The 16,486-nt window shown below is 48.7% G+C and overlaps 1 protein-coding gene across 2 annotated transcripts in view; it reads left to right on the top strand.

Moving 5' to 3' along the window:
- Positions 1-239: 239 nt before the first annotated feature.
- Positions 240-16,486, top strand: part of DPYSL5 (dihydropyrimidinase like 5) — a 60,766-nt gene continuing 44,519 nt past the window's right edge. Inside the window, exon 1 of one of the 2 annotated variants that reach the window (XM_089528675.1) lies at positions 240-359. The gene's annotated coding sequence lies outside the window, so the exon portion shown is untranslated. Of the gene's footprint in view, positions 360-10,957; positions 11,290-16,486 lie in introns of those variants that run through there. The other variant, XM_089528676.1, reaches the window with a different exon arrangement.

Raw genomic sequence — 16,486 nt, 5'->3', positions numbered from 1 at the left:
GGGTGAGGGCTGCCCTTGCCCCGCCCAAGCCCTCAGGACCCCACCTTGGTCGCCATGGCAACGCTGGCCCCCGGCGAGGACTGGGCCCGGGCCGCGCCCTGCCCCGCCAAGCCCCGCCCCTCGTCTCTCTGGCGCTGGGCCTGTCGGGAAGGGTAGTTCCCGCTCTGGGAGGCCCCGCCCACGGGAGGACCAGGGAGAGCGGCGATTGGTCAAGGCGCTCCGAGGGGAGCAGGTGAGCGCGGGCGGCGGCAGAAGACCAGGCAGCGGCAGCCGCAGCAGGAGAAGAAGAAGCAGCCGGGCGGCGAGGCGAGGCGAGGCCAGGCGGGTCGGGACGGAGGGTCCCCCGGGAGTGAGAGCGGGTGAGCGGCGGGGCGCGGAGCCCTTGGGAGCATCAGGGCCGGAGGGGGCCCTTGGGGGCGGCAGGGTGGCCCCTGGAGGAGTCTCCTTCCTTGGGGGGCTTGGCTGGGGCCTCTCCCTCTCTCCTGCCTTGTCCCTGGAGCAGCGGGGGCTCTGGGGGGCTCCGTGGGGCGTGAGTCTGGGTCTGGGGGGCCCTGGAGGGGAGGCGCCCCTTCCTCTGGGGCCCAACTGCGCCCCGGCGGCGCCCCTCCCCGCCTGGGAGGACTGGGCTGAGCCACCCCGGGCGCCCCTCCTGCCTGCCTGCCTGCCTGCCTGCCTCTCGGCCGACGCCCCTTTCCCTCTCCCTGGCCGGGCTTTGTGCCGCCCTCCTCGGCCCTCCTTTGTCTGCCAGGAAGAGCAGGAGGAGGCAGGGAGGGTGGGCTCCGGAGACCCTCCCTCCCTCCCTCCCTCCCTTCGCCTGGCTGGGGCTGACAATGGCCGCTTTGCCCGGGGCCCTGGGGACCCCTGGCGCAGGAGGCTGGGCTGGGCTGGGCTTTTAAAGGCGAAGGCCTTGGTGCTGGAGGAGAGCTCCTTCCCAGGCTCCGTCCCGCCGAGGCAGGCAGGGAGGCAGGGAGACTTGGATCCAGGCCCAGCCCATCCCTCTGCCGTGCAGGGACTCTCAATCGAAGCCCCCCAGTTCATGCCCCAAATGCCACTCGGCCTGGCCTTGCAGCCATCTGCAAAAGGTGCGCAAAGGCAGAAAACCTGGGTGGGCTTTCTGGGGGGGGGGGGGGGGAGCACGGGAGTCATAGCATCACAGCGTTGGAAAGGCCCTGATCCAGTCCAACCCCCTTCTTTTGCCCTGCAGGAACTCACAATCAAAGCCCTCCCTGGGACAGATGGCCATCCGGCCTCTGCTTAAAGACCTCCCAAGACTCCACCCAAATCTCCCAGAAAGGAGGGCGTCCCACTCTCCAGCAACTCAACTCCCAATGTTGAGCTGGAACCCCTTTTCCTGGAGCTTGCATCCATTGTTCTGGGTCCTGTTCTCTGGAGCAGCAGAAAACAAGCTTGCTCCATCCTCAATGTGACACCCCTTCAGATACTTAAACAGGGCTATCCTATCACCTCTAAACCATCTCTTCTCCAGCTCCCCCCAGGAGGCCCAAGGGGGCAGGAGGGGCAGACCCACCTGGGGCTCAGTTGGGGTTCAGTTAGGGCTGCTAGCCCTCCTGAGCCCAGTCTGTCTCCTCTGGGAGGAAGCAGGACTCTTCACACACACAACACACACACAGCCACGAGAGAGAGAGAGAGAGAGAGCCTTGAAAGATTGACCCAGTTGCCCTGGCTGCAGGCTGCCTTTGGGGGGGGGGTATTGATCCAGGCGCCCCATTAGGGAGCCTCTGGAGAAGTAATCTTCTTGGAACAAGGATTATTGACTTCAGAGAGAGAGAGAGAGAGAGAAGTCACTCCAGTTCACCCCATCAGCCCAGTCTCCCCTCCCACAGACACTCAGTCTGCCCAGCCATAACCCCCCCCCCAGGAAAAAGGGGGATACATTTGATTGGCAGACGCAGCTGCTCCCTCTTCTGTGGGCCTCTCGCCTTTTCCGAGGGCCAGAGCCACCTCCTTCCCTCTGCCAGTCCATCTGGGATGCAGAGCTGTGGGTAGTTTAACAATGTTAGCTGAAGAGCTCAATGTTGGATGGAGAGGTCTTTTTCACTCTTTCCTCTTGCCAAGGACAACTGAAGCTCAGCAGGCCTCCTTTGCAATGAGTTGGTGCCACTTCTTCTGGGTCAGTTGGCTTTTGGGCTGGGGAGGTACCTGAGTGTCCAGCCCAGTATCTAGATCCCATGGAGGACAGACTCTCTCACTCTATTGATAGAAGTATAACATCTAGATCAAGGGAGGTAATAGGGCCACCTTGTTCTGCTTTTGTCAGGCCTCACCTGGAATAATCCTGTGTCCCATTCTGGGCCCAACAATTCAAGAAGGATGATAGAATCATAGAATCATAGAGTTGGAAGAGATCACGAGGGCCCTGATCCAGTCCAAGCCCATTCTGCCATGCAGCAAATCCAATCAAAGCATCCCCAATAGATGGCCATCTAGCCTCTGCTTAAAGACCTCCAAGGAAGGAGACTCCACTACACTCCAAGGAAGGAGTGTGTTCCACTGTCAAACAGCCCTGACTCTCAGGAAGTTCTTCCTAATGTTGAGGTGGAATCTCTTTTGCTGGAGCTTGCATCCATTGCTCCATTGGGTCCTATTCTCTGGAGCAGCAGAAAACAAGCTTGCTCCCTCCTCAATATGACATCCCTTCAAATATTTAAACACGGCTATCATGTCATCTCTTAACCTTCTCTTCTCCAGGCTAAACATCCCCAGCTCCCTGAGTCATTCCTCATAGGGCTTCATGGTTTCCAGACCCTTCATCATTTTGGTCTCCCTCCTTTGGACACATGGCTCCACTTTCTCAACGTCCTTTTTGAATTGTGGTGCCCAGAAACTGTTCAGAAACTCAAGTGTGTCCAGAGGAGGACCACCAAAATGGTGAGGGGTCTGCAAACTATAAAACCCTATGAGGACTTACTTAGGGGGTTGGGTATGTTTAGCCTGGAGAAGAGATGGTTAAGAGGTGATATGATAGCCCTGTTTAAGTATTTGAAGAGATGTCATATTGAGGAGGGAGCAAGCTTGTTTTCTGCTGCTCCAGAGATTAGAACACAGAACAATGGATGCAAGCTACAGGAAAAGAGATTCCGCCTCAACATTAGGAGGAGATTTCTGACAGTAAGGGCTGTTCAACAGTGGAAGACACTGGTGCCTTGGAGGGTGGTGGAATCTCCTTTGGAGGACTTTAAACAGAGGCTGGATGGCCATCTGTCAATGGGGATGCTTTGATTGAGAGTTCCTGCATGGCAAAAGGGGGTTGGACTGGATCAGGGCCCTTCTCTGGCCATTGTTCAAATTGTCCAGTTTGTGCATTGTCCAGTTATATTTATTTGTATTTAATTTGTGGTTGTGTAAACACACTTCCATCAGTGTATTAATTCCATTTTGGCTTGAAACCTATGGGTAGTCCCCACTAGAGCAGAGTTGCTGAATCAATTAGATTTACCTGTGTGTTGGCTCACCATTTGGCAACTGGCTGGGTGGGTCTACTCCAGATGAGACTGACCCACTGGATTCCAGCCAGACATTCCTGGACACTGAGTTAACCTGTGCCTTCAGTGTGTCCCTTGATGCCTTGGGGTGCCAGAAAGATCCCCTAAGACTTCATCCCCATCGCGGGTGCGGACAGTCAGTGGGCACAGGGGCTGATGCTCCGCCAGGGGAACAGTGTTGATGTTTCATCTGAAAGGTGGGCTAGTACTGTAGTGATCATCTAACTATGTGAATGCAAATTTAATATGATGTAGGATCTTGCCCTGCTGGTCTCCGTGAGCTTCGGCTGAGAGAATTTTGTCTTGGTGGATATGGGTTTGGGACTCATCCCTCTCTTGTCTGAGGAGAACCTTGAATGTTTGCTGAGGAGTCAGACCCACTAAGGTGGGTGGGATTGGACTTCTGAGTAAGTGTGCTTTAGGAGTGCAACCTTAGATGCTGCCTGGGTGGCTGGAGACGTTGCTTCTCTGCTTGATCCTGCAGGAGTGCCCAAAGGCCACATCAGGAGGTGAGAACCCAAGGTCCATTTAAATACGTACCTCACCTTAACCTCTGTGGCTGCTAAAAAACTGCATGCAAGCCAGGATTTTATTCAGAGTAAGCACCAGGAAAGAAAAAACCACCCTTCCTGTCAATTGTCCTCCGCCCGCAGGGCCTAGAGAGGCTTTGCAATTAATGCTCAAGAACTGGAAACACATTTCCAGCCAGGTTGTAATCCATCCAGGTCTGGAGATGACAGTGCGTCAGGCTGGATGAAGTGATAGTGCTTGGAGGAAGTCTGTGAGGCGGTCCTTCTGCCAGGTGCCAAAGTGCAGAGGCTCAGCCTTATTCTGTGGCTGATATGAACTAAAGTCAAGCCTGAGGGATGCCAGGAGCATTCCTCCTCAGCAATTCTGCAGTTGGGCCCTGATTCAGATCCACTGCACTGGTGTGTATCTGCCTCCTTTGCCTCCTTATCCGTCTTGGCAGAGAAAGGCACTGTACTTAACATGCCACTTTTTAGAATCACAGAATTTTAGAGTTTAAAGGGACCTCTCAGGACCACCTGGTTGAACCCACTGCTGGTGGAGGAGATCCGCAGCAATTGCATCCTTGAGAAACAAGCCATCTGAAGGAGAGTCCCTGTTGTCCAAGGGAGTCCTTTCTGCCTCCCAACAGCTGCTAGCATTATGCAATTCGGAAGAAGCATTCTGTGAGGAAGCAGGGAGGGAAGAGTAGTTGGTGTCTGGTGCTGGCAGGAAAGGTCCCCGGTTCTGCTGCCTTTGCTGTACTGCCTGGTGCTGGGAACGGACAGTTGCAACCTGTTGGAGGCAAACAAATCCTTGAGCCAGGTTGCCTTGCGCTTGGAGGAGCAGCCTCACCAACAGCAGACAATGGCTGCTTAGCTGCAGCTTTGTCACTCTAATTAAAGCACAATGCTCCTCTCTGTGCAGAAGGCCCCTTGGAAGATAAAGGCAGCCCTTCTGGACAATGGCCCTGGGCAGAGGGATGGAAGGAGGGATCTCCCCTCTTTCAGGCAACAGGAGGAGCCCCACAAAGGGCTACTCTGGGAACTGCTGGCCTGGGCAGAGCCTGACCCAGTGGAGCAGCAGGCGGGCAACCCAAGCCCTTGTGTTCTTACTCTCCCTATTGAGCATTTGCAGGTGTAGCACTGTCTTTGCTTATGATGATCTGTCCCTAAGCCATGCGGCAGTTCTGGACTTTGGCTACTGCTAATGTTCCCGTCTTGCAGGTGAGGGCTGAGAAAAGCCTGCTTCAGGAGTTGCTGAAGAGAGCTCATGGCTGGCCTGGAAGCTTGATCCCTCACCCCAAACCTCCTGTTACTCTTAGCTTCATGCAGCATTTAAGCCTTCATTTCATTTTATTTTGTGACAATATTTTTGTCCTGCCCTCAAAGCAAGTTGCAAGCAATGTAAAACAAATCAAAAACAGTTGAAACCAATTCAACATAACCTGCTCTGAAATAATACAAGTTGTGCACAGAGAGTTGCAACCGGCGAGCGCATGTAGCAGCAGCAGCAGCAGCAGCAGCAAGCCATCTTGGGCTGGCCCAGTGCCCAGAGCTGCAAAGAAAGCCTTTTTCAAGGCAGGGCTGAGGGCTCCCAGGGAGTCTTGCTGCAGAGGGAGCTCTCTTCCTTTTACCCAGATAACTACGGTTGTTATGGGACTATTGTCTTGCTTTCCTTCCCTGAGAAAAGGAGAGATGAGAACAGCCCTTTGTAGAATCTTTGCCCTTTGGAAGAGAAGTGCAAGGAAACTCTTCAGCCTGTGTTCAGCCTACAGGCTCCCAAAGGGGAAAGGGGGAAATGCTTTCCTGGTAGAGGCCAGGATCACACTTCCTTCCTGTGGCAAGTGTCTTCTTCTACTCCCATACCTTCTTGTGTTCTGAGGCTGGCCACAGTGGAGTCAGAGTTCCCCAGTATAGTAGAGTTTAGTCTTCAGGATGTTGAGAAGCTGGAGCATATCCAGAGGAGGGCCACCAAAATGCTGAAGGGTCTGGAAACCTTCCCTATGAGGAGTGACCTAGAGAGCTGGCCATTGTTTAGCCTGGAGAAGAGAAGGTTAAGAGGTGATATGAGAGCCTTGTTTAAACATTTGAAGGGATGTCCTATTCAAGGATGGAGCAAGCTTGTTTTCTGCTGCTCCAGAGAATAAGACCTGGAACAATGGATGCAAGCTACAGGCAAAGAGATTCTACCTCAACATTAGGAAGAAATCCCTAGTGGTAAGAGCTGTTTGACAATGGAAGATGCTCTCTCGGAGATTGTGGTGGAGTCTCCTTCTTTAGAGGTCTTTAAACAGAGGCTGGATGGTCCTCTGTTGGGGATGCTTTGATTTAGAGTTCCTGCATGGCAGATGGGGTTGCACTGGATGTCCCTTCTTGGGGTCTCTTCCAATTCTGTGACTCTTCTTCTGTACCTTCAGGTCAGCTTCAAGTGATGGTGACTTGCTGAATGCGAGACCTTGAAGGGCCCTGGTTGCCCACAGCAAACTCAGACAGCAGCTGGGACTTCCTTGATGGAGTCCATCCACCTTTAGGCTCATCTTTTCATTTCCTTACTGATTCCTACTTTGCTGAGCATTGTCTTTTCTGATAAGTCAAGTCTTCTCATGACATGTCCAAAGTATGGCCATCTCAGTTTAGTCATCTTGGCTTCCAGGAAAAGTTCAGGCTTGGTTTGTTGTCAGACCCTTTTATTTGCCTTTTTGACAGACCACAGTATTTGTAGGCTTCTCCTCCAGCACCACATTTCTAATACACTGATGTTCTTCCAGTCAGCTTTCTTTATTGTTTAGCTTTCACAACTAATTATAGAAATCTGAAAAACCGTGATATGGATGATCCTAGCAGTTTGCTATTGGTCCCTAATCATATCACACACACACACACACACACACACACAATCTATGGGAAGGTGGCAACTTGCACTTTTCCTTGGCAAGTCCAGGCCAGCCACCTGCTCTTCCCACAAAGTGACCTCAGGTGCTCCTGGGGCTGCCCTGGGTCCCATCCTTCTGCTTTTACAGGACAATTATGCACATGGTTTTTAAAAAGCCATTCTTGTGCATTGGACTTCTTTTTCCTCATAGCCTATCCTTGGACTCTGCTTTTATGCTCCATGAAGCCCTCCACTGGTCCCTCAAATGATTTTTGGACACTTTTTGCCCCCGAAATGAAAACACACAAAAATACGTACTCCTGCATTCACTCCAGAGCATCATGCTACCCCTCAATACCTCTCTGTGTTTTTACTGAAACCCTTCTCAAAATGGAACATCCTGTCACCATTTTGAGAGGGTTTGCTAGGGAAAACAGAGGTATTCTATGTATATGGTATGTTTTTATTGTTAGAATGCTTTTATTGCTGTAATCGCGCCTCGATCCACAGGGAGAGGTGGGAAATATAGATGATGATGATGATGATGATGATGATGATGATGATGATGATGATGATGATGATGATTTGGACTTGGTATTTGGGGGAACAACCTGGGAGGAATCCCACCCTTGTCCTAAATGTTGGGGGCAGTTCAGGGATTATTAGGGCAGGAGTTGAAGCTGGTGCATTGAAGGAGTGTCTACTGAATTGCTGTGAAAGAGGGAGCAGCATGAGGTTGACATGAAAGGTGGGGAAGGAAGAGTAAAAAGAGAGATGGAGGATGAGTGTGTCTCTTATTTTATGTATGTATGTGAAAACGTGTGCGTTTGCACCCATGGGTGAGTGAGGGAGAAAGAGGGAAGCATGCTCAAAAGGTGTTCTAGCTTTGCAGATGCTTAGCACAAAGCCTGACGGATTCCTGGGGCTGATTTCCCTTGCTCTCTTCCAATTCAATTCCCATTCAGTCATTACGAGAGAAAGTCTTGTTGCAAGTTGCGCTTTCAACACGAAGGAGGGGCATGAATGAGTTAGTGAAGAAATTGATTTTAATTAAAAACAAAAACAATGATTTTTAATATTTAGATTGTATTTAAAAAAAAATTAAATCAGATTTCAAAATGTTCCCAAAACAAATTAAAAAAAAGCCTTCAGTCAGAGATAGCATCATGAATTTTAATGATACAACTTCTAATTAGCTTGTGTGACAGTGTTAGCAGCTGTTAATGGAGATGGCAGATAAACCTGATCAGTCCTATTCTTCAGCTAGTCTCCTTGAAACGCGCATATGCGCTCTTTCTCTCATGCTCTCTCCCTCTCAGCCTTGCCTCTCTCTCAATGCAAAGATGGAGGGCAACAAACAGAATTTGAAGACCTGGACTAGATCTGGACCAGGAGGAGCAGTCTGGCTATAAAAGCAAGAGGTCCATTTTTATTAACTCAAACGTAATGTGAAAACCATCCTTGAATAACCGATTAGTGACTTTGTTGTTGTCAGGTCCCTTCAAATCAGTTCCAACTTCTGGCGATCCTTCTCTGGGTTTTTTCCAAGGAGGCTTGCCATTGCTGAGTGGGGATGGTCTCCCAGAATCCTAGGCACCATTGTGGCTCAGTTTTTGTGGCAAGATTTATTCAGAGGTTTGCCTTTGTCTTCCTCTGAGGCTGAGAGAGTGTGACTTGCCCACGGTCACCCAGTGTGTCTGCGTGGCTGAGCAGGAGTTCAAACCCTAGTCTGCCAGAGTCTTAGCTGAGACCAAGCAATATCCTTGTATACAGTACCTATCCTCTGATGTATTAGGCGTATGTTAAACGATATACAATAACATATGTCTACTTAAAAGTGATGATTAAATAGGCCTTTCTTCACTTTTAAATCACAAGTTTAAATAGTCACACACCTCCTCTGAACTAATCTTGCCAAGAAAACGCCATGATAGGGTCTCCGTAAGTTGGAAATGGCTTGAAGGCATGCAACAACAACAACGACAATGGCTTTCAGAGAAGGAATTTAAGGCACAATCCTGATAAATTTGATTTACTCTGTTCTGCTTTAGTCAAGAAGCCTGTGTCCAGTTCTGGGCACCACCATTCAAACATAATTTTTATTGAGTTTCATTGACATGAATAAAAAGGCAAAACAATCAGTTTGCATGACAAACATTAGAATACTAACCCTCAGCCAAACTCCCTCCATGAGACAAAACAAACCTAACCCTCTTCTTCTTCCTCCTCATTTATCTTCTGTACAATTATTCAATCATCCTTACGTTCATTCCACATCCTCCAATTGATTTCTTAGTTCCTGCTATTAGAGTTGTACTTTGCTATTGTTTGTGTTGCTGGTGTTTCAGGATTTTGTTCTCATTCCTTACTCCTAAGTAGTTGGGTATGTGAGTAGTTGGATTAAGAAGAGCTCGTGTATTTGTATAGATCTATCTATCTATCTATCTATCTATCTATCTATCTATCTATCACGCTCTCTCTCTCTCTCTCTCTCTCTGCCTGTACAATCATATTTTGTATGCATATGTATATACTGTATAACAAACTCAGGTAAAGAAACTAAAACAAATATCTTTCCTTACCACAATTCAAAAAGGATGTTGAGAAACTGGAGCATGTCCAAAGGAGGGCAACTAAAATGGTGAAGGGTCTGGAAACTGCGAAGCCCTATGAAGAGAGACTTAGGCCCTTTCCAAACGGGCACCCTAGTATGTACTCCGTATGTACTAGGGTTGCCGGGGACGTCTCTTTCAGATGCCCCCAACCCTAGTATGTAAAGGGTACGTACAAAATGGCGGCGCCCATTCTCCATGGGGATGTCATGGAGCGCTGCGGAAGGGGCACCTGTGGAGAACAGGAGACAATGGAGCAATGGATGCAAGCTACAGGAGAAGAGATTCCACTTCAACATTGGAATGATGGGTAGGAAGGCCCAGCTGATGGGATGAACTGATGGTAAGAGCTCTTTCAGCAGTGGAAGACACTCCCTCGGAGAGTGGTGGAGTCTCCTTCTTGGGAGGATTTTAAGCAACAATTGGATGGCCAGATATGCTTTGATTGTATATTCCTGCAGGGCAGAAGGCGGTTAGACAGGATGCTCCTTGGGACCCCTTCCAACTCAGTGATTCTAAAAAGCAACATAAACTCTAGAAGAAATTCTAGTTTAGCTCTCACCTTCCTGCCTTAAGATTTGACATGCACAAGAACATCAACAATCTGCAATAGACTAGAAGTCATCACTTCTTCCTATGTAGGTTTTACTGTTTTCAAAGCATAGTTGGCTTTGGAGGAGTTCAGCCTGGGATTGCCCTTGATTGTGGTCAGGCTCCACCTGGAATATTGTGTCCACTTCTGGGCCCCACAATTCAAAAAGGATGTGGAGAAACTGGAGCGTGTCCAAAGGAGGACCACCAAAATGGTGAAGGGTCTGGAAACCATGGAGCCCTATGGGGAAGGACTCAGGGAGCTGAGGATGTTTAGTCTGGAGAAGAGAAGGTTAAGCGGTGATATGATAGCCTTCTTTAAGTATTTGAAGGGGTGTCCCATTGAGGATGGAGCAAGCTTGTTTTCTGCTGCTCTAGAGAACAGGACCCAGAGCAATGGATGCAAGCTCCAGGTAAAGAGATTCCACCTCATCATTAGGAGGAATCTCCTGACAGTCAGGACTGTTCGACAGTGGAACACACTCCTTCTTTCAAAGATTTTGGTGGAGTCTCCTTCTTTGGATGTCTTTAAACAGAGGCTGATGGCCATCTGTCAGGGATGCTTTGGTTGAGAGTTCCTGCATAGCAGAATGGGGTTGGACTGGATGTCCATTGTGGTCTCTTCCAACTCTTTGATCCTATGTGGAATTGCAGAATAGCCAGCCTATGATTCTCTGATTCTGTTGTGATGGGGCCTGACTTTTACTCGGGCGCTGTCATTGCACCAGGAATACGTGCGAGGGGCGGTGCTTCTGGACGCGCCTTGCCCCTCGCGCGTATTCCGTACGGCAAGATGGTGGCGCCCTATACAGACGGGCGCGGCCATCTTGACGTAACGGACGCACAGCGTCTGGACGTCTAAACCCGGAAGAGCCGTCGCGAGTGCGCGCTTTGGCACTTGCGGCGGCTCTTCCGGGTTGCCGGAAGGAGTGCGATTTCTGCACTCCTTTTTTGCAGCGCGGAGGAGTCGCGCAGTTTGGCTGCTGTGGCTCCTCCGCGCTGCAACCAGCAGCGGCCCAAGACCGTCCCTTTTGGGCAGTCTGTAACAGGCCTCAGTCTGGTTTGATGATGAATCCTGGAAAACCTTTTCATGAGGCATCTAGTGCTTTGAGCCTCAGCTGTGCGTGCTTAACATCTGAGCTACACATCCAGATCTTTGCCAGCTAGCTTCCCTTTCCATGGCAGGGCCTACTGCTGCCCAGGTGATTTGTGAAACTGGGCTGCTTGGAAGGCGTGAGATGTTCTCCATAGCCCCCAGATGGTTGGTCCTGTATGCGTTGACTACTTTTGGTATGAAAAGTGGGAGCTAATAATGAGGAAACAAGAAAGTGGGAGAGGCTTTTTTGGGGGTGCTCCCAGATTGTGGAATTCTCTGCTATGAGAAGCCAGGTTGGCCCCACTCTCTTGTTCTCTTTCTACAGGCCTTTGAATGTTAACTGCTCTTTTCGTTAGGGTATGTTGTGTTTTTATCATTATAATGGCTTTAAAAACTGATTTAAGTTACTACTGGTACTTCTAATATGAATGATTATGTCTTAACTTTTGTATTATCCATTATTTTAACCACATTTTGCTTTAACTCAAAATTATATGCCTCCTTATATTGCGAGAAAGGCAGGATATAAATTCATTAATTAAATGATGAAATGGACCTGGATGAAGGGTTGATTTTAGACCGTTTGCACGCGTGTCACTGACACAAGGTCTCCAGATCACCCCAGCAGCCGTGATTGGTTTCCTCATTGGTGGATCTGGTCCAGATTTCAAGGAGCTCTCCAAGGTGTGAAACACAGGCCTGTTACAGACTGCCAAAATAAAGCTGCTTCGGGTCTCTTTGGAGGTATGCTATTTAAATGATGCATGCATCCTAAGAATCCGGAAGCTGCACCAAAGCTGCACTCCGGTGCTTAGGAATGGAGTGTGGCTTTGGTGCGACCTCCGGACTCTTAGGACCCATGCATCATTTAAATAGCATACCTCCAAAGAGACCCGAAGCAGCTTTATTTTGGCAGTCTGTAACAGGCCACAGTTTGGGGATACGGTCCAGAAACTCGGATACTTCTTGTAAAGACTGGATTGGAGTGGAATCACCGCCCCACTGACATGGAGTCTCCAGCTGCTGCTTGGTCACTCGCCCCTTTTTCCTTATGCAGTTCATCTCAAAGCTTTGTTTCTTCTCAAAAACTCTGCAATTTATGGCTGAAACACAACAACATCATCAGCTGAAGAGGATTTTGACAGGTGCAGAATCCAGGAAAGCTGAAGAGAAGCAACAGTATTAATTAGCCTCTGCCGAAAAGTGAGCGCGGCGAAGGGGCTGGCGGCGGCGGCGGCGGTTTTCACAGTTAGAGACACAGGGCCCTGGAATGGTCTCTGCAGAAATGCATGGGGACAGAGGAGAAATTGAGAACACTAGAGAATAAAATGTTTGACTTTATTTGCATTCGGTTACCTAGACTTGAGATCCTTTGGAGTTAAGGAAGTTGTGTGATTCTCCCCCCCCCTTTTTTTTTTTTTAGGGCAGGTGTGAGAATTATTTGGCCCTTAGGTACTATTGAAGTAGTATTCCCAGCATCCCTTACCATTGGCTCAGATGGCTAGAGCTGCTGTGAGTTGCAGTCCAACAATCTCTGGGAGGCCCTTGTCACTCCCATCCCTGTTCCAGAGCCATGGCTGGGTGGCCTATGTGTCTCTGTGTTAGCCGTCGCGAGAGGTTTGCGGATGTGTGTAGCATAGTCATATTCGTCTGTTTGAACTCATTAATTAAACAAAATAATACTCTCCTGCCCTGTTTCCCAGGATCTCATTGAGGCATATAATTAAACCAATCTGAATAGTTTAAAACAGTTTAAAAGAGCAGGAATAATTTAAGCAGTCTGAAAAGTATGTTAAGACAGTTGGAAGCCAAGTAAAACAGTTTAAGGCCATTTTAAACCATTCATGTGTGCAGCCTTGGATGAAATCAGCTCGGTTCCCAAAGCCTTTCTGGCAGAAACAATGGTAACTTATGATACTTTAAAGACTAAGAAAATTTGCCTCTGAATCCAGTGAAGTGGACTACATCCCATTACAGCTTATGGCATCTAAAATTTGTTAGGTCTTGAATAGACGGAAGAGGGGATGGAGTGGGCAAATATTACAGGCCGGGGGTGTGCGCGCTACATTGATCCCAAGGACTTTGGAAGGCATTGCTGCCTACAAAAACACTCACATTTTTGGCCACTAAGATGTGTGAAAACATTTTCACCATGCATTGGGGGCCTCCCTGAGCCATTGTATCTTAGGATGGGTCTCTGGAAGTGACCTGGAAGTCACGTCTTATTTTAAAATGGACCTTTCTTAGGCTTAACGTGGCCTGGGGGAGCCCTATACATGTGGGGGAAATGATTCCATGCTCCCTAGAGTGGCATTTGGGGGGCATTTATGCCTTTGGGGGCCACAAATACAGACCTGGGGCCACACTTTGCCCACCTTGATCTAGAGGAGGATGATTCTGCAGGCCTTCTTCCAGGAAGCACCAAAGGTTAGGAAGCACTCCATATTGTGCGTTACAGAGAGGTTTTACACCAAGGTGAATTGGCCAGTGAGGCTGGGATGAGCGCATATTGGGTGTCCATCCTTTCAGGTATCCTCATGAAATTTTGCAAGGAGTTGTCTTCCATAGAGAGAGCCAGCATGGTGCAGGGGCTTGAATAGTGGACTAGGCCTTTGGCAGACTTAGGTTCAAACCTCGCCCATCCCTGGAAACCCCTGGGTTGGACTTGGACAAGTTCCACTCTCTCAGCCTCAGAGGAAGGCAATAGGAGGAAGCCTCTGAATAAGAAATCTCTCCAAGAAACTCCCTGCCATATTGGAGCCAGCATGGTGCAAGTGGGTTGAGAGTTGAACTAGGACTGGCTGCGCAGGGATTCAAACCCTAGTCTCCTGGAGTCCTAGTCCAACTTTCAAACCATCAAACCATGCTGGTTGTAAAAATCTTGTTATCACGGTTGTTGTTTTGCGCCTTCAAGTTGATCCTGACTTATGTCAATCCGGTCCTAAGGTTTTCTTGGCAAATTTTGACTTGAAGAGGCTTGTCATGGCCTTCCTTAGAGGCTGAGAGAGTGAGGCATGCCCAAGGTTATTCGAAGGGTTTCCATCCAGGGGCTAAGTGCTACTGAACACTGACATACTGCTATAAAAAATATCCTTTATTGAGGGTAAATGGAGCCGCAGATCTGGTACATAGCAGTGAAGCTTTCCAGCCCTTTTGCTGATGGGGTCCAGCATTCCCTCACAGCCAGAGGTAGAACTGGGACCCCAAACAAATTCTCCCCAGATGTATCCCTTGGCTGGCCACTAAATTCCCCATTGCTGGACATATGAGGAGTCCCTGGGCTGGGTTGCACCCCTGCTAAGGCGAAGCCAATGGAAGACGCACTCTTGGGATTATATAGAATCATGGAGTTGGAAGAGACCCAAGGGCCATCCAGTCGAACCCCTTTCTGCCATGCAGGAACTCATAATGAAAGCACCCCCAACAGATAGCCATCCGGTCTCTGTTTAAAAATCTCCAAGGAAGGAGACCACCACTCTGAGTGAATGTGTTCCACTGTTGAAAAGCGCTCACTGTCAGAAACTTCTTCTAATGCTGAGGTGGAATCTCCATTGCTCTGTGTTCTAGTCTCTGGAGTAGCAGAAAACAAGCTTGCTCCATTCTCAATATGGCATCCCTTCAAATACTTAAACAGGGCTATCATATCACCTCTTAACCATCTCTTCTCCAGGCTAAACATTCCCAGCTCCCTAAGTTGTTCCTCATAGGGCTTCATGGTTTCCAGGCCCTTCACCATTTTAGTCGCCCTCCTTTGGACATGCTCTAGTTTCTCAACATCCTTTTTGAATTATGGTGCCCAAAATTGGACACAGTATTATTCCAGGTAAGACTTTACCAAAGCAGAATAGAGTGGCATTATTACTTCCTTTGAACTAGACATTTTACTTCTATTAGAATCATAGAATCGTAGAGTTGGAAAAGACCGCAGGGGCCATCCACTCTAAGCCCATTTTGCCATGCAAGAAAACCCAATCAAAGCATCCCCGAGAGATGGCCGTCCAGCCTCTGCTTAAAGACCTCCAAAGAAGGAGACTCCACTTCACTCCGAGGAAGGAGTTTGTTCCACTGTCGAACAGCCCTTACTCTCGGGAAGTTCCTCCTAATGTTGAGCTGGAATATCTTTTGCTGGAGCTTGCATCCATTGCTCCACTGGGTCCTGTTCTCCGGAGCAGCAGAAAACAAGCTTGTTCCATCCTCAACATGACATCCCTTCAAATATTTAAACAGGGCTCTTATATCCCCTCTTAACCATCTCTTCTCCAGGCTAAACATCCCCAGTTCCCTGAGTCGTTACTCATAGGGCTTCATGGTTTCCAGTCCTTTCACCATTTTAGTCACTCGCCTTTGGACACATGGCTCCAGTTTCTCAATGTCCTTTTTGAATTGTGGTGCCCAGAACTGGACACAGTCTTCCAGGTGGGGCCTGACCAGAGCAGAATACAGTGGCACAATTACTTCTCTTGATCTAGACACTATACTTTTATTGATGCAGCCTAAAATCGCATTGGCCTTTTTAGCTGCCGCATCGCACTGTTGACTCATGTTCAACTTGTGGTCTACTTGGACTCCTAGATCCCTTTCACACGTAGTTTCATTCAGCCAGGTGTCACCCATCCTCTATCTGTGCATTTTATTTTTCCGCCCTAAGTGCAATACCTTACATTTCTCTGTGTTGAATTTCATTTTGTTAGCTTTGGCCCAGCTTTCTAGTCTATTCAGGTCATTTTGAATCTTGATCCTGTCCTCTGGGGTATTAGCTACTCCTCCTAATTTGGTGTCATCTGCAAATTTGATAAGTATGCTCCCAATTCTGTCATCCAGGTCATTGATAAAGATGTTGAATAGCCCTGGGCCCAGGATAGAGCCCCACTGGTCACCCCACTGGTCACCCCACTGGTCACTTCTCTCCAGGATGAAAAGGTGCCATTGCTGACCATCTTTTGGGTTCGGCCGGTCAACCAATTCCAAATCCATGTAACAGTTGCCTTATCTAGCCCACATTTTAGAAGCTTGCTTGCAAGAATGTCATGGGGAACTTCGTCAAAGGCCTTACTGAAATCCAGATCTACTATATCCACAGCATTCCCTTCACTTATCAAGCTGATAATTTTATCAAAGAAAGAGATCAGGTTTGTCTGGCATGACTTCTTTCTCTGGAACCCATGTTGACTTTTTGTGATTATGGCATTGCCTTCTAGATGTTCAGAGACTCTCTGTTTAATGATCTGCTCCAGAATCTTTCCTGGGATTGATCTCAGACTAACTGGACGATAATTGTTGGGATCCTCTTTTTTCCCCTTTTT

Source organism: Sceloporus occidentalis, unplaced genomic scaffold, assembly GCF_023333645.1.
Source record: "Sceloporus occidentalis isolate IW3139 unplaced genomic scaffold, rSceOcc1.0.p SCAF_6, whole genome shotgun sequence".
In the NCBI taxonomy this organism is placed as follows: Eukaryota; Metazoa; Chordata; class Lepidosauria; order Squamata; family Phrynosomatidae; genus Sceloporus; species Sceloporus occidentalis.
This window is presented reverse-complemented; position numbering and strand designations above follow the sequence as displayed.